General features: G+C 42.6%; 1 long non-coding RNA gene across 1 annotated transcript in view; it reads right to left on the bottom strand.

The window, feature by feature from the left end:
• Positions 1–18,471: 18,471 nt before the first annotated feature.
• LOC116575240 overlaps positions 18,472–22,715 on the bottom strand; it is a 37,224-nt gene continuing 32,980 nt past the window's right edge. Inside the window, exon 3 of the long non-coding RNA XR_004279667.1 lies at positions 18,472–19,225. This is a non-coding gene — a long non-coding RNA (uncharacterized LOC116575240). The remainder of the gene's footprint in view (positions 19,226–22,715) is intronic.

Raw genomic sequence — 22,715 nt, 5'->3', positions numbered from 1 at the left:
AGACACGCCGTTCCTCTCAATAAAGTCTGACCTCCTCAACATGGCTTCAGTTCTGATTTCATTTCTCTTTTCATTTCTGATTTCATTTCTGTTTCTCTTTTCATTCCTCACTGTCCATTCTGAGTTCTCTGTTCCAGTGTTTCTGAACTCCTTGCAGCTCCATAAGCCGTTGTGTCCCCTGTCGTCAACTCAAAGCCTTTCACCTCTTTTTCTCTTCCACTGGCATTTTTGTGGTCCCTAGTCCCCAGCTCTTTCAACCTGGCTTATTTCTCTTTGTCCTTCCCATCTACAATGAGAGGCCAATCTCTTAGCCTATTTCCCCCATCTAAGAGCTTCCCTTCATCTTTCTTCATTACACCCACTTTTTTTTTTTAAAAGATATTTATTTTTTTATTTGACAAAGATAGAAACAGCGAGAGAGGGACCACAAGCTGGGGGAGTGGGAGAGAGAGAGAAGCAGGCTCCCCGCTGAGCAGGGAGCCAGATGTGGGGCTCGATCCCAGGACCCTGGGATCATGACACGAGCTGAAGGCAGATGCTTAACGCCTGAGACACTGAAGCGCCCCTTCATTACACCCATGTTTTACCCCATAAAGACTGGCTTTGTTTTCTTTTCCATCTCTCCCTCTAGACTGAAATCCCCTTGAAGGCAAAAACTGGGCACTTTATCTCCAAGGCCTGTGTGGTACCCAGCACATGGTAGGGACTCAGTACACTTTTTTTTTTTTTTTTTGGATACTCAATTCTGACAGGGATTTGAATAAATTTTACCTGTGATAATCTTTCCATCTACTGTCCTTCTAATACAGTAACTATAAAAATAGTTTGCACTAAATTACTTTTGGCCATCTCCTGCTGACCTCCGGTGATCACCTCTTTCCCTACTAAGTACATATAAATTATCCAGTGAAGAGTACACTTTAGAATGTTGCTGGCTATGAAAGTTAAACTCTTCTGGCTTTAGAATACGAAATCCCCCTTTTTGAAATCTGAGGCATTTGCTTAGCTCTGATCTTCTGGCAATTTTCCCATTCTCTCTGATTTTTTTTTTTCCCAGGACACTAGCAGCTGCGATAACAGCTGCAAATTGTTTTAATTGTCTTAGATGTAATGCATCTGGACTCAAACACATTTTAAAGCTGCTAGACACTCTCTTACTATCTCCCCTACTAAGATTTGTGTTTCATCCATTGCAACCTAAATATTATTCTTCTTCCAGGAGGAAAAATGGAAGCAGACCAAAGAGAGAACTTTTCTGATTTTTTTTTCTTTCATCATCTTCATCAGGTTGTTGACTTATCAGTCCTTTGTCTTTTTATTGTTAAAATCATAACTTTAAAACAACAACAACATTCATATTTTGGTCTCATCTCAGTTATAATCTGGAAGGTTTTACCAGCCGGGTGGTTGGGGGCAGGAGGAAGACAAGTAGATAGACATGAGATAGCCATGGTATATTCATTCTCTCTCTCTCTGAGATCTGCCTGGGAGCAGTTGTTGCGGTAGACTGAGATCTTCCCACAAATATGGTTTATTTTCTGTTTTTAGGAAGTTCTTGGTCAAGTAGAGAGTGTTAAAGACCATAGTGTTATCTCAGTTAGCTGTGCATCAACACTGGCAAGAAGAAGTGCTGGGGTGCCTGGGTGGCTCAGTGGGTTAAACCTCTGCCTTTGGCTCAGGTCATGATCCCAGGGTCCTGGGATTGAGCCCCACATCAGGTTTTCTGCTCAGCAGGGAGCCTGTTCCCCCCACCCCCAGCCCCGCGATTCCCTCTATGCCTGCTTGTGAACTCTCTGTCAAATAAATAAATAAAATCTTAAAAAAAAAAAAAAAAGAGGTGCTGATAATTATTTTGCACGATTGAGTTTTATATCCATCCATCCATGTATCTTTTAAGTCATGGTTCTCAACCATAGTTATATGTTAGAATCAGCCAGGAATTCTGGACTGGATAGCAATAAAGTAGGTGGATTTGTAACCATTTGGAAACTTTTATAATGCAACAGAGCAACTCAGGCAGGATCTCTGAGAAATGAAGTCCAGGGGCAGTAGGTGTGGAAAGCTCCCTCAGGGAGTCCATATTCAAAAGACGGAGAATCATATATTTTGGTAGCGCTGGAACAGAGGCTGAAGAACAGATACAGGGTTATGTAATACAAAGCCCTTGCCAGCGGTAACCCTTTGAGTAGACAAGGCTTTCTCATCAAAGAGCAAAGTAAAAATGCAAGGTAGTATGTTGTATGATTAAGCGCCAAAGTGAGAAGTAAAAACAAAAACAAAAACAAAACCCCATGGAAGTTATAGGTGAAAGGAGACAAACTGTGCACGAGAGCTGTGAGAGAAGAGCTGTGAGAGAACAGTTGTGAGAGAAGAATTGTGAGAGAAGAGTTGTGAGAGAAGAGTTGTGAGAGAAGAATTGTGAGAGAAGAGTTGTGAGAGAAGAGTTGTGAGAGAAGAGCTGTGAGAGAAGAGTTGTGAGAGAAGAGCTGTGAGAGAAGAGTTGTGAGAGAAGAGTTGTGAGAGAAGAGTTGTGAGAGAAGAGCTGTGAGAGAAGAGCTGTGAGAGAAGAGTTGTGAGAGAAGAGTTGTGAGAGAAGAGTTGGGGTAGGCGGGCTAAGGTGGACTTTGAAGGATACATGGGATGGGACAAGGGATAGGGTAGAGACATGGAATTCTGACTGGGACTATGTAATGAACACAGGTTTGGTGGTAGGCATGAACATGGAGTATTCTAGGCATTCTGCGGACCAGATCAGTCAAAATGGAGCCGACTAGTAATCGGACTAGGGTTATGGAAGTATGACCCCAAATATGGAAAGTTTGTATGCCATTTTGAGGCATTTTTCTTTACAGTATAGGCAATGCTTTTTTTTTTAAAGAACATAACACAGGTTTTCAACATTTCTCAAACCTCTTTCAAATGAGAAAGTCTATTATGGCATTGATCAACCTCAACTTGGCTGCTGAGTTTAGAATCTGTGATTCAGTCTTGGGAAAGGAGAGAGGAGGAAGCTAGATCTCATGGCCAAATGGAACTATTTTCTCTAATACTCACATTCACTCGTGTCAGTGGCATTCTGGTAAGTGTGTAATTATCCAGTGTCTGGGGGGAAAAAGCCCTGATCTGTCGTGTTTGCCGATTTCCGTGGTGTAAATACTACTACTGTGACCAATATCAGGGTACTGTTGGTTTAAAAATCACTTGCAAAACTCCTGGAAACTTGACACTGACTCTCACAAGCTGGTATGTGCTGGCCTCAACACGCCACTGCTCGTGTTTACTACATCAGTTCTCTCATGATGATGGTTTGTTTCCAGGAAGATGTGCCTTTGAAGTGTAATATTCAGTTTAGTCTAAGCTTCTGTAACTCATTAAAAAATGGGGATGGTGGTGGTAGAGGAGGAGAAAATCCCTGACCCTTTCAGGAAAGCAAAACTGAATGAGCATGTGAACATCCATGTCTTAGGAAATGTGATTACAGAAGTTTCTTGGGCTGACAAGACCCCCCCCCAACCCCCTCAGTGCTAGGTGGCTGGGTGGAGGTTTTCACCTTAATTCATGGAGTTTCCAGCAGAGTAGCTAAAGGGTTAGAAAGGTTGGGAAAAAATAAGAATATGTTGAATAAATCCCATTTCCATGTAAGGGTGCTCTGTGTGCTCCTGGAGGAATCATAGGAATCAGTTGTATTTGCATGTTCCAGAAGCTCAACTCCTGCTGCACAGAGCCCTCTCAACTTCGGCTTCTGAACCTTTGCCCGCTTAGAGTTCCCAGATAATATCGGCCCAACAGATCCAGCCTGGCCTGTGAAGACTGTTTGGAAGTCTTGAAGCCACCAGATCTGGTCTGATCGCTGTTGCCTCTCCCTAGCGTCCTGGGACTCCCAGCGCCCGTGAACTCTGCCCTTGAGTGCCCCAGCAGGGCCGTGTGGGGGGTAGAGCGCGGGGGTCCACTCTGAGCGTTCGCTCGCCAGCTGGGTCCTGCGCCTGGCCCGGGCGAGCCTTCCACAAGGAAGGAGGCCACCACAAAGCCCTCCTCTCAATCCACATTTCCCTTTTCTTCCCCCTCTCAAAACCAGCTCAAGTGTAGGTAAGAGAGCCATTTAGTCAAAAAGAAAGACGAAAATGTTTTTTCCTTCTGATAATGTTCCTGGTTCCGTCACTCGGCATTATGCTCCATAATGTGCCGCGTGCAGCCATTTTGTCATCGCTTTGGGTCATCCTTGCTCACAATTGGTTATTTACTCAGGGGCTTTTGAAATTATTGAGTTGACACATCTGTCAGACGGCAAAAGCAGAAATGCTAAAAGGTCACTTGGAGAGAAACCAGCTGCTCCAGACAAACCTTTCTGCCTCCAAATAGCACAATCATTACAGCCTGGCAGATGGGGCCTCTGCTTTCATTTTGGCGCTCCCAGTGCCTTCAGGTATTTAGCTACACTACCTCATTGCCAGGTCAGCCGGGCCTCCTTGTAATTACTCACACAATAGGCATCTCTCTGCTTAAGAGTAACAGCTCCATTTTCTCTAAATAGGAAACCAGTTTTCTCACAGATATGAGCTACCCAACGAGTGCCACAAACTTTCCTATTAACAGATTAGTTTTGACAGTGGTAAGTATGTTTGTTTTGCTTCTGCGTCCTTCAGTACACCTAGAAACATGAGGTTGGGTCTGATTTAACACTTTGGAGGGCTTTTGAGGTTCTGCGTAGAAGGCCTCTAGAGAATAGGTCTGGGATTCCCTTTCCCCTCCATCTAATCCTTCCTCATCTTCACCTGGTTCACCTCTGTGTGCCGCGGAGAGCTTGGGTTGTGTTGGGAGGAGCAGGGCAAAAGGTGATGCCTGTCTGTGTGGCTCCGTGGGGAGGTTTCATGTAGACGACTTTTCAGTCAGCCCGATTCTCCTGAGGCCGCGGAGACTGCAAGGTGTGTGTGCACACGAGCGCCTGTGTTTCTGGCAGCGAGAGATCGTGTGAAATGAAAATTAAAAATAAAAACAAGCTGATACTGAACCTTAGGTATGTACAGGAAGGAGAACCTTCTGTAAAGCAGATTCTCATAAATTCTGCTTTGGGGGACAGTTAATATGTCAGCAGCTATAATAACAGCATCTTAAACTTTCAGAGTAATAACAAATAAATTTGATAAGTGTAAGGCGGTGTGTTTCAAACCTAGGGGCTACTGGTTGGTTTTTAGAAACCCCAGTTTAAACATGGTTATTTTCCCTGAATAGTAACATGACCAACAGTACAGTTAGAGTTTGCTCTCTGTCATTAAGGACACTTCAGTGGGTGAGTTCAGATAGCATCACATTGAGGTACATGAACGAGGCTGATAGTGGAAAGGGGGTGGGAGTTGGCTTGTAATTACAGTTAGAATTCTGAAGTCATCCCATATTGAGTAGATCGCAAAACCTCAATATCCCTTTTCAGCCTGGTGGGGTTTCACACATAGATGGCGTGAACCTTGAGATTGACTTTGCTTGGGAGATGCTATAAGAACTTCAAATGGGGGCGCCTGGGTGGCTCAGTGGGTTAAGCCTCTGCCTTCGGCTCAGGTCATGGTCTCAGGGTCCTGGGATCGAGTCCCGCATCGGGCTCTCTGCTCAGCAGGGAGCCTGCTTCCTCCTCTTTCTCTGCCTGTCTCTCTGCCTACTTGTGATTTCTGTCTGTCAAATAAAAAAAACAAAGCAAAAAACCCAAACACTTCAAATGGAAGAACAATAACAAAGCGTTTGACAACCCAGTATCATGACAACTCGTGGCTGATGCCGTGAGCATTGATGTTTTCCTTTGATCTACTTACTACCTTGCCGGTCAGTCTTCCCTTTCCACTTTTGTGCTGTCTTCCATCTTTTATTCTGGGGGCTAAACACTAACTTCACTGTCGGCTTTAGGGTCTGTGTGCACGAAGAGTAATTGCTATTAGAAGCAAAAGGGGGACTCTCCATTGTACCTCCGTTATTCCATAAGAATTCAAAGACGTGTTATATACCGTAGCCAGAGGTGAGCAGTGAATCAGGAAATGGTGAAGAGTTGGGAAATGAGACCGTGGCAAACAACCAACTTATTCTATGTAATTCTTTTGCAGTAAGATGAAACTATAAACTAATAAATAACTTTGCTGTTTGCTTCAAGAAATTCTTGCAAAATAGTTTATCTGGACAAAGAGTTTGGTCGCTTGGGTAAATAGTTCTATCAGAGTGAGAGGTGGTTCGTTGAGGCAAAATTTCCCTTATCAGATGATATTTATCACCACTTGCTTCAAGACATGAGTGTTTCTATATCATCAATTCTGAATTACTGTGTCTTAAACTTTGTCTAATATCCGTTAATTTCTTGCCCTGAAAGACTCTCCCTTAATCCAGAACCCAGAATTGTAGAAATGTCCTCTTCTGATCTTTCTCTTGTGAGATACTATTAAGATGCTGTCATGGTGTTGTTCTCCATTACTGCAGTAAGTCTGATAAACTTAGTTTTTGCTCAATCAGCAGTTTTTCTGGTGGTCATTCCAGGGAAGTTGATAGTCAGCAAGGTGGCCTGGTGTCCAGTCTTGGACCAAATCACTACAGAAAGAGAGAACACCCTGAAGAGATCTGCAGTGGAGTTCTGATGCAGCAGTAATTCAGAGCATGGGCGATGGGACAGGTCACAAGATAGATTTGGAGCATGTATGTATTCTATGGGGGTTCCCAGAAATCATATATGGAGAGAAACTGGTGGAAAAATAAACATCCTATGATTCATGGGACAAAATTCAGTCATTGTATGTTTAATATTAAAGAATAAAGGGTGGGGTGCATGGCTGGCTTAGTTGGTAGAGTATGTAACTCTTGATCTTAGGGTCTTGAGTTTAAGCCCATGTTGGTCTTAGAGCTTACTTTAAAAAAATGAATAAATGGTCTTACTTTGAGATCACCAGCTATTGAAACTGGGAGGCATATTGGATCCCTAGGCAGAAAGGACATATTCTGGAGCTGTGGGAGAGGGGAGGACTTTGTGCAGGAGAGAGCTTGCATTTGAGGTGGTTCTTGAACAATGGGTAAAACTTCTGGGCACATGCGTGCATGTGTGTGTGTGTGTGTTTACGTGGAGGTGGATCACGAGGACACTTGGAATAGAGCAAGATGAAGGAGGTGGTAAAATGAAACGGTTAAGAGAATGGGCATATGATTCTAAGGTCTACATTTGAAGTCTAATTCCATGGCTTAAAATGGAGTGGATGATCATGGGCAAGCTGTTTAACTTCTCTAAATCTTATCTATAAAATGGGGCTATGATACCTACCATATGAGGGTTATTATGAGGACAAAATGAGACAATGTATGTAAAGTACTTAGAAAGTTATGTGGATATAGTAAAGGCTCAGTAGATGATGGCCGTTATGACCATTCGCTGTTATTAGTATAGGCTAACACAACAGAAGAGTGAATGGAAAGAAAGCTCAGGGCTTACCTTGGGAGAGACTGAAGCTTAAACCATGCATGCAAAAGTAGTAGAAAGCAATTTGGAAGAGTTAGGGCCAATTGTAAAAAATCTTGAGTTTATCTTTAAAACATTTGTTGAGTAGGTAGAGGGAGGACTGTAATGGGTTTTTATGCAGGAAAGTGACCTGATTACCAGCTGTGCTGATAATACATAGGTTGGATAGAAGGAGAGGCCAGTGAGCTAGGAAGCTGTACTAAAGTCAGGAGTATGGCGTTTCTAACACCAGAAGAAAAAACTGCAAGGGAGAGTTTTGGAAGGGTTTGGGTGTTAAAGTATTCTTTTGTCCATTTAATTTAGGTTAAACAAATCAGTATAGAGTTCTAAGCTTTTAATCTGAAACACATCAAATGAATTTTATTTTATTTATTTTTATTTTTTTAAAGATTTTATTTATTTATTTGACAGAGAGAGACACAGTGAGAGATGGGAACACAAGCAGGGGGAATGGGAGAGGGAGAAGCAGTCTTCCCACAGAGCAGGGAGACTGATGCGGGGCTCGATCCCAGGACCCTGGGATCATGACCCGAGCTGAAGGCAGATGCTTAACAATGGAGCCACCCAGGCACCCCATAAATAACACATCAAATGAATTTTAGCTGCAAGTTTCAAACTAGCTCATAAAGCTAGTGTTGTAGTTTATTCTCTGAGCCTCCTGCTATCTGACACCTGAGCCCAAGAACCCTGGGCGTGTGGAATGAATGCATAGGAAAAGCAGTGAACTACTGCATCTGAACTCTGTCTAGTTTAAAAAATATATATGTGGGGGACGCCTGGGTGGCTCAGTTGGTTAAGCAGCTGCCTTCGGCTCAGATCATGATCCCAGCGTCCTGGGATCGAGTCCCACATCGGGCTCCTTGCTCAGCAGGGAGCCTGCCTCTCCCTCTGCCTCTGCCTGCCTTTCTGTCTGCCTGTGCTCACTCTCTCTCCCTCTCTCTCTCTCTGATAAATAAATAAAATCTTAAAAAAAAAAAAATATATATATATATATATATATATATATATATATATATATATGCTGCCTGGGTGGCTCAGTGGGTTAAAGCTTCTGCCTTTGGCTCAGGCCATGATCTCAGGGTCCTGGAATCGAGTCCTAGGATAGGGTCCTAAGATCGAGTCCTAGGATCGAGCCCCACGTCGGGCTCTCTTCTCAGCAGGGAGCCTTCTTCCCCCTCTCTCCGACTGCCTCTCTGCCTACTTGTGATCTCTCTGTCAAATAAAGAAATAAAATCTTAAAAAAATATTTATGTACATAGGGCTCTAATCTAATCAAAGGGCTCTAATCCCATGGTAAATTCTTAGGTAATATATATTCTTAGGTTATATATCTAAATATATATATTTAGATATATAACACCTAAATTCTTAGGATATATATATATATATATATATATATATATATATAAATTCTTAGGTAATATATATAGGTAATAATATTCTTAGGTTATGTGTGTGTGTGTGTGTTTGTGTGTGTGTGTGTGTATATATATATATATATAAAATTTACCATGGGATTAGAGCCAATGGTGTGTATATATATATAAATATATGTGTACATATATATATATTACCTAAGAATTTACCATGGGATTAGAGCCCTTTGAATAGTAGAGTGTGTTGCTTAGTTTTACCTGAGTTCTGCAAATTCTAACCTACTCTAACTTTTTATCATAGAGGATGCTAAGTTTGATGCCCTTCCCTTCCTTTTGAGTTCATATCAATTTAGGAAGGAAGCATTAACAAATCCATTGACTATAGTATTTTCTGAATCAGTTCTTGCCACGCGTCATCTATTGGCATTCAAATTTATTTAATTAGTAGGCTTTAATTTGCACTGGAAAGCCAGGATTCAGAGCAAGCATCAGGTGACACTAATGTTAAGCCTAATTGGTTGATCTGTGTTAATTATCAGGTAACTATATAATAATAAAGCCATTCACAGACAAGGACAGAATGATTTTAAAAGTCTCTCTTTGACAAGGGCTCACTTCCCTAGAACAGTCTAGCAGCTTTCTAGAGTTTTTAGAGTCACAAGGTGTTACTTATAATGGCTCTTGTTAGAGATTCTATTTTTAGATGGAAGATGAGTATTAAGGTTTGGGATTTAAGGCCAGGAGATACAAATCAGAGTTAGTGGAAGCCACATAAGGGATGGAGATCAGCTTCAAGGGTTGGAATATTTAGAAAGAAAATGAAGAACCTAATGTGTTTTATTGTTAAATAGTTATTAAACTTCTGAAGCGACTGAGAACAATCTAGATAAAATCCAAACCACCTTCAAAAAAAGTAACTCTCCCCTCCCAGGATTAGGATCATATTGTGTGTATGGTGGGGTTTGCTGATTTTTTTACTTAACCATCTGAGGCACTTTCTCCCATAGTATTATTTCTCAAAAACACTCATCTAACATCACAATTAAACTGGATAAATCAGGGGTGCCTGCGTGGCTCAGTGGGTTAAAGCCTCTGCCTTCAGCTCAGGTCATGATCTCAGGGTCCTGGGATCGAGCCCCACATCAAGCACCACATCGGGCTCTCTGCTCAGCAGGGAGCCAGCTTCTCCTCTCTTTCTCTGCCTGCCTCTCTGCCTACTTGTGATCTTTCTCTGTCTGTCAAGTAAATAAATAAAATCTTAAAAAAAAATCTCTTATGGTTTACTTCCCTCTCCTTAAAAAAAAAAAACAAAACTGGGTAAATTATAGGTCACATTTTAACTCTCTTATATGAGGAGTGAGGTAGAGAATAAAGTCAGGGTGGAGAGGGTTATTTGTAGATTCTGAAATGATTAAGGGGCAGTGTCTCATGTAGAGAGGAGGGAGGTGGCCCCCCTCTTTCATTCATCTGGGGAAGTTAAAGTAAGGTGATGCTGGGAGGGTGTGAAGCCCAGACTAACCTAACTGACTTGTCTACATTTCTTACTCCACAGCAAAACTCATTCAATCACCCTTTGTAAGTTTAGGTTTCAGGATTGTTAAAATGGGAAAATATGGCCTATAAGTCAACTTTGTCTCCTTGCATGTTTTTGGACAGTCCACGAGCTAAGGATACATACATACATACACACACACACACACACACACACACACACACACGTATGTATGTATATATGTGTGTGTCTGTTTGCATGTGTGTATATATATATATATATATATATATATATATATATACCTCTAAGATTTTATTGATTTATTTGAAAGAGCAAGAGAAGGAGATAACAAGGAGAGCATAAAGAGGGAGGAGAGGGAGAAGCAGGCTCCCCACCTAGCAGGGAGCCCAACCCAGGCCTCTATCTGGGGACCCTGGGATCATGACCTGAGCCAAAGGTGGACACTTAACTGACTGAGCCCCCCAGGCGCCTGTTTTTATATCTTTAAATGATTGTAAATTATCAAAAGAAAAATAATATGTTGTGACACATTAAAGTTTTATGAAATTCAAATTTGAGTGTCCTTAAAGTTTTATTGGAACCCAGCCATGCCCCTTCATTTGCATGTGGTTTCTTGCTGGTGTCTGTGACTGCTTTCCTAGCGCGGGGCCAGGGCTGAGTATTTGCAATGGAGACTGGCTGCAATGGAGACTTAGCACATAATAAACACTTATATTGATTGTCTGGCCTTGAGAGCCAAACTTTGTCCACCCTTGCTCTAGGAGATGAATTTTTATGCTCCTATCAACATGTCTTCCTAGAATTTTAAAAGGAATTTTAAGCCTTTGATTCTAACTTCCTGATGTCACAACCTCATATCCACTTGTCACGGAGCACATTTTTTTCAAATAATTAATCTGCACTAATAAGAACATCAGAGTCTGGACTAACTTTCCACGGCATCGCTTAGACTCTTCTGCCTCACTTAGACTCTTCTGCCTCACTTTTAACTCGCCCAGACTACATATTATCACACGGTTAGAATCATTCACTAAGAAAAAAATGACTTTTATTCATTTTTTCATTAAGCTGGGAAAGAAATTTTAAATGTTATGTTAACATAAAAGTGATAGGACATTAATGACTTTGCAAAGCACCTTGAGAGATCTTGGATGATAATGAGAACGGAATGTGTACTGGGTAAAATGACATGCTGAAACACACATTTACCTGGAGACTATATAATTTCCTCTCTCTCTTTCACACACACACACACACACACACACACTCATGCTCAATGACTGAAGTCCAAACGGGCAGCTCTGTGGACAGCAGCAATGGTGTGTGCACAATACCATACAGATTTTCGTGAGTCAGTTGAATTGTGAGTTATGCCACAGCTCTTACCTTTACTGACTGGTCATTGTTCATGACATGTGGGGAGAGCAACGATTTTATGTTAGCACATAATAAACACTTAATAAAAGTTAGCTGTTGCTATTATTAGTAGTGGAAAGTTGATTAACTTGAGTCCGTCTCCAGAAAGTATCTTGGGGGCCAGCTAATCAGATGCTGTTGGTGGCTCTTAGTGGTAGAACTGGAGAATGTATTCGAGATTAGAACTCAGACTGTGAGTTTTGCTGTATGTAAGACCCAAAGTAAAGCATTTCAAGGCTCATTGAGAGCAACAGAGTTAGCAGAGGAATATAATGTGCTTCTGTATGGCATCGTGGCAGAAGCTGGTTGTGGAGGTCACAGACTAGGGCCACATAGTTAGATGTGGCGAGCAGGAGCTTTAATTAGCAAAATAAGTATTGGTAAGAAATAAATCTGAATATTCTTAGGCAGAACACGCACTCTCTGCTTTGCTGTCATCTTTACTGCTGCATATTGCTTAACAGTGTACCTGTCTCATCCCTAGAGGCATTTGAATTTGTAACTCTCGATTAGAGACACTGTTGCGGAATCCATTAGAGGGGTGTTTTAAGGGACTTGGATATGCACGCATGTATGCGTATATAGGTAAATAATTAGTTTTTGTGTTGTTACTAGGGTCCAGATTTCAAAATCATGGAGTTAAAGAAAGCCTCCTGACTAAAAAAACTTAAGGCAAATTCTGTAGTACATTTTTTCTGTGTCTGGTAGTGAAAAAAAAATTCTCCCCTCCTTAATTTATTATGTAGTCTTCTTACTATTTATGCTGCTCAACGATACAAGTCGAAGGGCATCAGCTCACACAGAAAGCTGGCCCTCTCTGAAAATGTACGCATCCTTGGATTACACGCATTTGCTCTTCTGATCTGAGGGTACTATAAAACCCTTGGGGAGAGAGCAGAATGTTTTCCTGTCCAGAGAATTTTGAACACTAGCCAGAGTAAATGAATGTCCTCTGGCTGAATGATGAGACTCAGACTTATTATGTAGACACCTGTCCATTAAATACTTGTTAGACACAGTCCTTTTGCTCTCCAGTGGCCCTGGGTAAGTCTGATTTCTTTTCCAATCACATATTAGGGGAAATTCTGAGAAAACAACTTGGTTATCTTGGAGTTCCTAATGGTAAAGGAAAAACACATTAGATAGAGCCGGACGTGGTACTAAGGTTGGGGAGAGAATACTTAAGAGTTTAAATAATGGTTTCTGTTGCCAGGAACCATGGAAAGAAATAGTACTCAAGAGGGGAAGGAAGCTGTAAAAATGAACTATGGAGCATGACCATGGTAGGGCAATCCAGGAACGCATCTGCTGTTTGTGGGGAGATGACTCCTTTAAGACAAGGACGTTCAGATCAGAAGTCAACTGGTGCCACTTGCGTCTGTGTGCAGGCTTGAACTTTTGCTTCTGACCTTCGTTGGGCACCTGCCCACTTGCCTTCAGGTCTCCAGCCTTAGTCAGGGCTTGTGGAACTTCCGGCTGCCTGTTCTCTACTCTGCCCGCCACGCCGATGCTGCCTGGTCTCTTTCCTCTCTGCCGTGTGGGGCAGAGGACCAACTTCTGGAGGTCACACTGTGCAGAATATTGGAGTAGATAAAAAGATGGCAGCTCTTACTTTTTTGAGGTTTGTAGTGAAAGAGAGAGCCAGATGTAGGTACCAAAATAGAGATAAATGCAAAAAGCTATGAGAAAATGAAGGGGGACTCTGTCCCGGAAATATACATAGCACAATGTAGTCACAAACATTCTCTCACTTCATCTCCCCATTGTCCTGTGCTGTAGGCGGTTTCCTCACTACCAGGTAAGGCCATGGAAGCTTGGAGGGAAAGAAGAAACAATGTGTGAAAGATTAAAAAGCTCTAAATGCAGTAAGGTTGGGGGAAGAAAGTGCTAAAGGAAACAAACTGGGCCGCCCAGGTGCCCTGTAAAGAAAACAAACAAAAAAGAGATTCTCTTCTGTGTTTGGAATAAGCAGGAGAACAAATAGGCCCATTGCTAGAGCGTTTAGTGTGAAAATGATAGAAAACAGAAATTATTATGGTCCTCTTTGGCTTCTGTATTCTCCAGCAAAAATAAAAGTCCATTGACTGTCAAATTCCCTGAAAAGACACCATTGATGAGAAAACAGTAAGGGAGAGGCACCTGTGTAGCTCAGTCAGGTAAGCATCTGCCTTCGGCTCAGGTCATGATTTCAGGGTCCTGGGATTGAGCCCCGCATCGGGCTCCTGACTGAGCAGGGACCCTTCTTCTCCCTCTCCTCCCACTTGTGCTCTCTCACTCTCTCTCAAATAAATAAATAAAATCTTAAAAAACAAAAACAAAAACAAAAACAAACAGTAAGGGAGGCAAGCATTTTAGAAGAAAGAAGGCACAAGCAGGATATTTATGAGGTCTTTAGGGGTCTGGTTTAAGGTATTTCCGTGTATGGACCTGACTGGGATTGAGCAAAGTTCATGATGTGACTGTTTAGGATGAGCAAGTAGATTTTAAAGGATGAAGCATCATGCAGTGAGTCAGGTTGGGAGGCCTATTGTCTGGAGGATGGGCTTTTAACTCTGACGGGGGTCATAGAGTTTCTCATTGCATGGAGAAATGGATTTTCAGAATGTTCCGGAAACAAAAACAATGCAACTTTATTTTCTTGGAAAACTTCCTGGCAAAATTTTCATGGAATATTAAAGTCAAATGAATGCTGACAGGTGGATAGTAAAGTCACGTTAATATAGACGGTGTTGCAGATGGTTTCCATGCTCAAGACAAGCAAACAGAGTAGAAAATTACTACTTAATCACACAATTTGGTCCATAGCATTCTGTCCTGGCTCTCCAAAATTCATGTCCTTTTCTCGTGCAAAATACATGTATTCCATGCCAACAGCCCCAAAGTCTTAATTCATCCTAGCATCAGCTCTAAAGTCAAAAGTCTCCCCTACCTGTCATAAATGAGATGTGGGTGAGACGTAGGTTATGATTCATCCTGACATAAAATTCCATAACAGAGGCAGAATGGGGGAAGGATGTATCCACAGGCTCCAGACTTTTACCCTGAGGCTATAAACTCTTCTGAATTTCTGGACTATACAGTTTTGGATGCCTGGTAGGGCCTGCCACCATCTGGAGAGAACACATGACTATAAGGTAGGAGGCCCACAGGTGGCCTGAGGTGAGGCTCTCCTGGGCTATTCCCTATGTGGGGTTGTTGGGAGCCCTTGTAGAGCTGGTTGCTGCAGCGCTGGGTAGAACGGGGACTGTAAGAGAAAGGGTTCTAAAATGGTGCCTAACAGGCCAGGATTATTTAGGGGAGAGACTCTCTTCATTGACTTACTTTTTCTTTTCTTTTTTTTTTTGTTTTTAAAGATTTTATTTCTTTATTTGACCGAGAGAGACACAGTGAAAGAGGGAACATAAGCAGTGGGAGTGGGAGACAGAGAAGCAGGCTGCCCACGGAGCAGAGAGCCCGATGCAAGACTCAATCCCAGGACCCTGGGATCATGACCTGAGCCGAAGGCAGCTGCTTAATGACTGAGCCACTCAGACATCCTCTCCATTGACTTTCTTATTCCATAGCTAACATAAAATGGCTTTGTTTGAGAAAAGTTTAGTTTATGATGCTGGAATTTATTTTAATTTGGAATAAAATTTTTTACACCCTTATAAATAAAAGTGGAATTATAAATGTATATGTCAAGGTCCAATGACCCAAATTCATCACACTGAAGAGTAATCAAGCAATGATTGTACAATTATCTGGTGGTAGATCCCTTCCTGATCTGCTGGAAAGAAAGGGAAGTTAAGAGGCAGAGACATTGGAAAGGGGGACATTGGAAAGGAGGGAAAAGGGCACATTTTCTAAAGAAGACACAGAGTAGAAGAGAGAGCTGGAATTCCATCAGCAAATATTGACCGTTCTGTATTTGCTATAGGCAATCTCCTCGGTACTGGTCGTGGAACAGGTCACAAAACAGACTAAATCTCTGTGCTCTAGGACCAGGGTTAGACGAAGGAACACCCATTAAGCAAGCAATCAAATGAAAAATATGTCAGTGAGGACAAGTCTTGCAAAGAAATGGAAAGGAGGATAGGAATAAAGAGAATCCTGGAAGGGTGTTATTATAAAATAATTGAATAGGGAATCTTCTAAAATAGGGTGAGGTGGTTTTTTTTTTTTAATTTGAATTTAATTAGCCAACATATAAGTGAGCTTTTAATCAAGGTCTCAAGCAGTTGAAGGGGGATGCCATGCCAGTGGCTGGACACAGAAGCTCTGTATGGAAAGAATAGCTTGTGCAAAGGCCCCGAGTCAGGAGGATGCTTATCATATTCAGGGACTAACAAGAAGGCTGATGTGTTTGGAACAAAGTGAGGCAGGAAGAAAATGGAGGAGGTGAATCATGGAATGGCCTTGGATGGAGTGAAAAAGGACACATTGAGCAAATAGTCTATTATTCAAGATTTTGTCTACGCCCAGTTTAATGGAACATCACGTGAAGCACTGTGTGCAGCTTGGCTTGTCTGTATCACACCTGTCATGCCCTCAGGGGACAGAAACTTTTCCTGCAGAGAGAAAAGAGTCTCACAGGACTGTCACCCACTGCCCAGGATTCCATTGTTTCCGCTCTAATGAATCCTCCTTTTTTTATTCCTCAAGGCAACATTTGTCCTTCCTCCTGCCTGTCTGGCCTCTGGATGCCATCCTCCGACTGTTCTTATTTCTAGATCACCCACTTCTTCTCTTTCTTGTCAACTTCCCCTTTTCCCTTGGTTTTTTGTCTTCAGCTTTGAGAAAGGCTCTGGTCTTGCCCATCTCAAAACAACTTCCCATAAACCTGATGACAGATTCTGGTTCTTGCCAATGTCTTTCTTCTCCTCCATAGACCGGATCTCCCTCATGTCTCTACTCATGCTCTGTCCTTTCCCCGTCACGTTCATTCCTCAACCCGCGAAGTCATGACTCCATATCACCTCTCCACAAAACCCTTTTCTTTTAGTTCATCAGCAACTTACTCTTCGCCCAAACTGGCTTATACCTTTCAGTTTTCATTCTATGCAAACTCTCTCAAGTTCCTTCTAACAGTTCTTTCCTCTTCTGTGGCTACTTCCTGGTTTTCTTTGTTCTTTTCCAGCTGCCTAAATGCATTTATTCCATAGGACTGAGCTTCCCAACCAGCATGAAACAGTGATCCCCTTAGTTTTTGCTGTGGCCAGAGCCCCCAGGCTAGTTGCCTCCAGACTTGAGCTGTCTTGTCTGTTTACCCCAGTGGGCTGCACAAATATCTATGTGTACTGACGTGAAAAAGTGCAAGGAAAGCATTGCCCTGGGAGTCCCTCCCCTTAGCCCTCCCCATTTAATATTCTAGATACTCATAGTGATCTCATGCACTCAACTTTGCCCTATGGGGAGATGAATTCTAAACCTATCTCTAGCTGTCTTTCTCTGTTGAGTTCTAGACATATAATTGAACCAAGCACCCCTTCTTGGATGATGCTCAAATTAACATGTTCAGTATTAAACTTATTATCCCCAATGCTCTTCTACTCAGTGAATGGTATCAGCAATTACCTACAAATGTAAGTGATTCTTACTTCAATGGCATTACTCTCATATTGGATCAAACATCTCATTTCCTTGATTTTGTTCTATCATATCTGGTCTTTCTGTCATCTCTCCAATGTCGTTTTAGTTCATGTCTTTATATTTCTTTACCCAACCCGTTGTGGTAGATTTTATTGTTCAAAGCATTTCCTGTTCTTTTCTGTGGCTGCCTTTCCTGTGATGACCCTTCTTATGGGAGAGTTATATATTCCTCCCCCAATGAATTAAGACAGTGCGGCCTCGGGTTTGCTTTGGCTGAGGAAGTTTGAATGGAAGTTACTCAAAGTTAGACAAGCTGCAAAGTTTGAGGGCACAGTCCTCCAGACTGCCAATTCTGCCCAAGCTTTCTGTCACCAGCTACAAGGAGATAGGGCAACTACAGTTGAGGGAAAAGTCCATACAAGACCACCTTCGCTTCTGACATCAAATGCAAGTTTAGGGGTTCCCCAAACCACTCTTGGGTTTGATATTTGCTAGAAAGACTCATAGAACTCACTGAAAGCTACTGTACTCATGGTTACAGTTTATTTTAGGAAAAACATACAGATGAAAAATTAGCTAAAGGAAGACATGCTAGAGTAAGGTCTGGGAGGGTTCCAAATGCAAAGTGTCCATTATACGCAGGACATTTCACCCTCCCACCATTAATGTGAGACAATATGCATGCAGCATTGACCACCAGGGGAGTTCACCTGAGCTTTGAGTTCAGAGTTTTTATTGGGGCTCCATTATATAAGCATGTTTAACTGATTGCCCATGTCGTTGCCCCCAAATACCTGTATCTTTGAGCAAAACCAAATTCTTGACTCCACAGAGGTGAATTGGATCTGCTTTTCAGCAGCTTTAAACACCAGGGTAGGATTTGCTATGCTTCTTTCCGGCTGCCCTCTGACTAACAGTGTCCCAAGATAAATAAGTCTGGAGTGGAGATGGTGGGGAGCTGAATTGCAGCTGACCCAACATGGCCTCGGAACATGAGCAAGCTATCAATCTCGGGGTTCGTAAGCACCTAAGACCTGGCAATTGTTTGTTAATTCTAGGGTGGAATCATCTTATGGATGTAACAGATGGCACCAGCCCCCTGCATTTTTTTTTTTTTTCTTTGCCCTTTGATCTGCTGGACCTGCCCGAGCCCAGGCGTCATGGAAACCTGTGCTCCCAGTCTCCAGGGGTAAACAGACCAAGATACACAGACTTCTATTAGGCCGAACTGTATTTTTTCTCACTTTGATCCAGGTTTGCCAGTTAGCTATAGGCTGCTTAGGGGGATAGGGAGGGAGGAGAGAAGTCTTGCAATATTTTCCAGTCCAGCTCTTGAAACAATAAATCTGATCAGGGGTTTTGATTCTCTTCTGGCCACCATTGACTGCTCTCAAAGGGTTAAGAACCCAGAAAGGGAAAAATGGTTGCTCAGACAACCCCATCACTTGGGTACCAGGAAAGGTTAAATCTGCTGACTTACTGGCGGGGTGTTGGGGGCAGGGCTGAAGCAGGTAGGAATTGATAGTTCAAGTAGATCTCAGTGGTAGTTCATTTTTAATACCAAAGACTATTCCAAGGATAGAAAATGGACAACAACAGTCTACCTGCTCTTAAGGCAGACAGGAAGGAGTTGGTGACATGTTCCAGGAAAGAATCAACATTTTAGTTTAATCATTCTGGGTCATCTTCAGGAAGGAATGAGTTAATGGTGAGGCAGTTGAGTCAGAGGCTGTCATACACACAGGCAGGAGAGCCAGCAAGCAGCTGAATGGCTGGCCACAGCTCAGCCTGTCGAGAGGGTGCGAGAGTCTCGAAACGAGTAGCTGCCGTGGCAGGTAGCCCTGAAGAGGAGGCCAAGAATCTATATTTGATCTGGGAGGTAAAAGGACAAAGTGGTTGAAGCAGTTCACGTAAGAATTAATTTCCAGGGAAACAGGATACTTAGCAAATTGTCTCTTTTCCTGAATTGACAGATATGATAGGAACTATAGTAATACATCTCAAAGGATGAGCAGTTTATTCCCAGGGGTATTTTATTTACTGAAAAGTAAATCTCGCTGAGAACCCGGCTGGAAATATCTTTTCATTTACTATGCTCTCTGCCTGCCTTGCCTTTAATAGAAAACAAGCCAAGAATGTTCTCAAATAAAAACTAAAGACCATACGGCCACTAGTGAGTTCCAGAGGAACATTTATAACAATAATTGCAGACAGAGGGTCATTCTTCCAGGGTTCGCAGTTCCCAGGCCTCCTTGCTGAAGTGGGCTAGAGCCGTCCTCTGCAACCCTGGGGCTGAGGCTTCCTATAAAGCTCAGAGACAGCCAGCTGGGACTCATGGGGAAAGGGAATGTGAACAGAAAGAAAATATCCGAGAGAACGATTTTTTTAAAGGATAAGATGACCTTACGGGAAGTATGTTGAGCTATTCATTAACTCATGAAGAGCTACAACTAACTTCTTTACTTTTTCTTCTTTTTCTCCTTCAGCTATACCTGCATCCATATCCCCAGTCCCAGTAACCCCAGTAGACATCCCTGGCAGAGACTAAAACCAGAACTGCTTCTACGAGCACTGATAGTTTTGGAAAGCGAGCAGGGGAATGACGAGGATAAAGGCAGGACAGCCATAATGAAAGAACACATAGGTACGGTGACTGTCTTCTCTTCACGTGACAATCTTCATTGACATGTTTGAGACTTGGCACAGAAAGCAGATGTTTCCTCCTTTTTTTTTTTTTTTTTCTTTTTAACAGAAAGGTAGAGAGAACAGCTCCTCAGGTGGTTGTGGTAGGTTTGAAACCTTCAACTCATCTCTAGGTTTGTTCTTGGAATTTGAAAGCCACTTTCCATGCCATTAAAATTTCCCAAGAAATCTTGGGAGCCTGCCGAAGGCATGAATCTTTGACGAAGCCATGCCATGGAGCCACGGCGTTCTCTGGTGGGGGTGAATGCGTGTGTTCGCTACAATGCTGTCCGAAGACTTCTGGCTGTTCAGTCATCCCTGTGAGAAGAGCAGTCCTGGGGGAAGTGGGGCATAGGCTGGGTAGGTTTTGATGGGTAAGCTGAGGTCTGGCGTATGGATGGATTCCTGTCAGGACCTGGTGAGGACGACAGAAGGTGCTGATCAAGCACAGGGCTCATGCGTGAAGCCGTATGCATGTGTGTATACCCTCATGTACGTGCACAATCTTATATTTATGGCTGCTGATGCACAAACTCCAATAAAATAAGAAGCTGAATAACTGTACAACCTTTATGCTTCTACCTTGTGCCTGAGGTATTTTCAACAGGACAGTCATCTATCATTAAACCCCCAGAAGGTCAAACTTACCACCTGACACTAGCATCATGATCCTTAAGATGTCCTTGTAAAGCTTGGATACCATGGCAACCAGTGTTATATATCAGGAGCCAGTGCTGCTGAACTTCTCTTAATAAATCAGGCATAATTGGCATATATGCACTATAATTAATTAAAAGTTATTCAAGTGGAATGATTTTATATCGTGCAACATTAAGTCATTAAATTTACTTGTCCTGATCTTCCTTTGGTGTTGGTATTCTTGTTTAGCTTAAAAAAAATTTACATTTTAACATCAACTGCATTAAAAAGTAGCTCTTTATGGATACTGTATTGTAAAATAGACCGATGCCTCCTTTATTTATTTGCTTTTGATATGTTAAAGTTAAATTCTGGTGGGTCCAGGCCGGAGAAGAAAGAGTCCTGACACTTTCTCTCCATTCTTTAGCGGGCTGAAGCTGCTTGCTGGGGACCTCTGTGCGGTGTGTCCTGGTGCCTGTCATCCCCGTCGGTCGCTAACTATTACATGGGCTGGAGTGTGTGTTCCCGAAATGGTGAACCCACCCACTGCACCCTCAAGTTAGCTTCTTGGTGTCTGCCAAATCTGGAGGCAGGGAAACCGAAGAGAGCTAGTTGTTCAAAGCCTGAAGGCAAGGGAAGGGCAAAGGCATCATCCCTTGCTGTTCAAAGAGTCATCAGAGGGCCAACAGATCCACCCGGGAACTTGCTAGAAATGTGGAACTTTAGGTCCCAGTTCAGATCAACTGAATCAGGATCTGTTTCTAATCATGGTGCACAGATGACCTGTGTGCGCAACAGAGTTGGAGAAACACTGGCTTAGAGGTTAAGGACATGCACTCTGGAGTAGGAAAGCCACGGGCTTGGATTGCAGCTCCGCCATTTTTTAGTGGTAGTCATGGGGCGTGTTTCTTCGTTTTAGTTCCTTGATCCTTTAATGCGGGAATTGCAGTGTATTCACTTGTTAGGAGCAGAACGACACAACAGATAGGAAGTGCCCAGCACAGTGCGTCCAATACAGTACTGCTTGTGTCGGCTCTGATTGGAGCTTGTCGGGGAGTCTGTGTGGTGGAAGAAAGCCAACAGAACTGAGAGAAGGAGCCCTGGCTGGGAAAGATGAAAGAGAGTCTAAGTCAAAATCAGTGAAAAATGATGAGTAACTTTAGAATTTAGGAGCTGTCAAGGGAGCGAGGACATAGTCTAACCCAGTTTCCTGGGTGAGTTATAGGTAGGATCTACCTCACAAGCATATTTTAGCTTCCCTAGTTATTTCAGAACATCTCAGGAATTCAAGAATTCCATGTCATTGCCTTGGTAGTTCTCACAAAGTAGTCAAAAGGTAAATGAGCAGATGAGAAAGGAAGCATCCTGTATTGAATCACAGGAGGTCATGTCTGAAAGGAACCTGAAAGGAACCTGAAAGGTTATCAAACCCGATTATCTGTTTCATGGTTCAGGTCCCATCAAGTTGTCACCCAGTCTATGGCTGAATGCCCTCTGTTACTGAAAGCTCACCACTTCTACTGACTTAACTGTGAGATGGCTGTTGTCTGGGTGTGGAGAAGTGTTTTAGAAGTCAGCTGACCCCGATGTTTAGCGTCTAACACACAGACAAAAGAACCAGAGAATTTCAAACAAGTTATCCTGTTTGCAACCACGCTTCCTGAAGCATCTACTGTGATGTGTTCTAGGCATCAGGCTAGGTGTTTGGGATAAAAATCTGAATAGGACATAGAGCCTCTACTTTTGCCGAGTTCATAGTCTGGATATAAGTGACAGCCATATAAACAATAATTATAATGCAATAAAGGCCAGGAGAGAAGAATGAACAAGTGGGTTGGGTACCAGAGAAAAGGACCATTCATTTTGTTGGAGTATGGGGGGGATTTGTTAAGAAGATGATTTTTGATACGGGTCTTGATTATAGTCCATTTGTGTTTGCAGGATGGGTATATGGTTATATGAATTGTGCGTGTGTGTGTGTGTGTGTGTGCACGCTTGTGTGCGTACTTCAGAAGGGTACATTGTGGAGGTGTAGTGTCTG

This window comes from Mustela erminea, chromosome 16 (assembly GCF_009829155.1).
Source record: "Mustela erminea isolate mMusErm1 chromosome 16, mMusErm1.Pri, whole genome shotgun sequence".
Lineage (NCBI taxonomy): Eukaryota > Metazoa > Chordata > Mammalia > Carnivora > Mustelidae > Mustela > Mustela erminea.
This window is presented reverse-complemented; position numbering and strand designations above follow the sequence as displayed.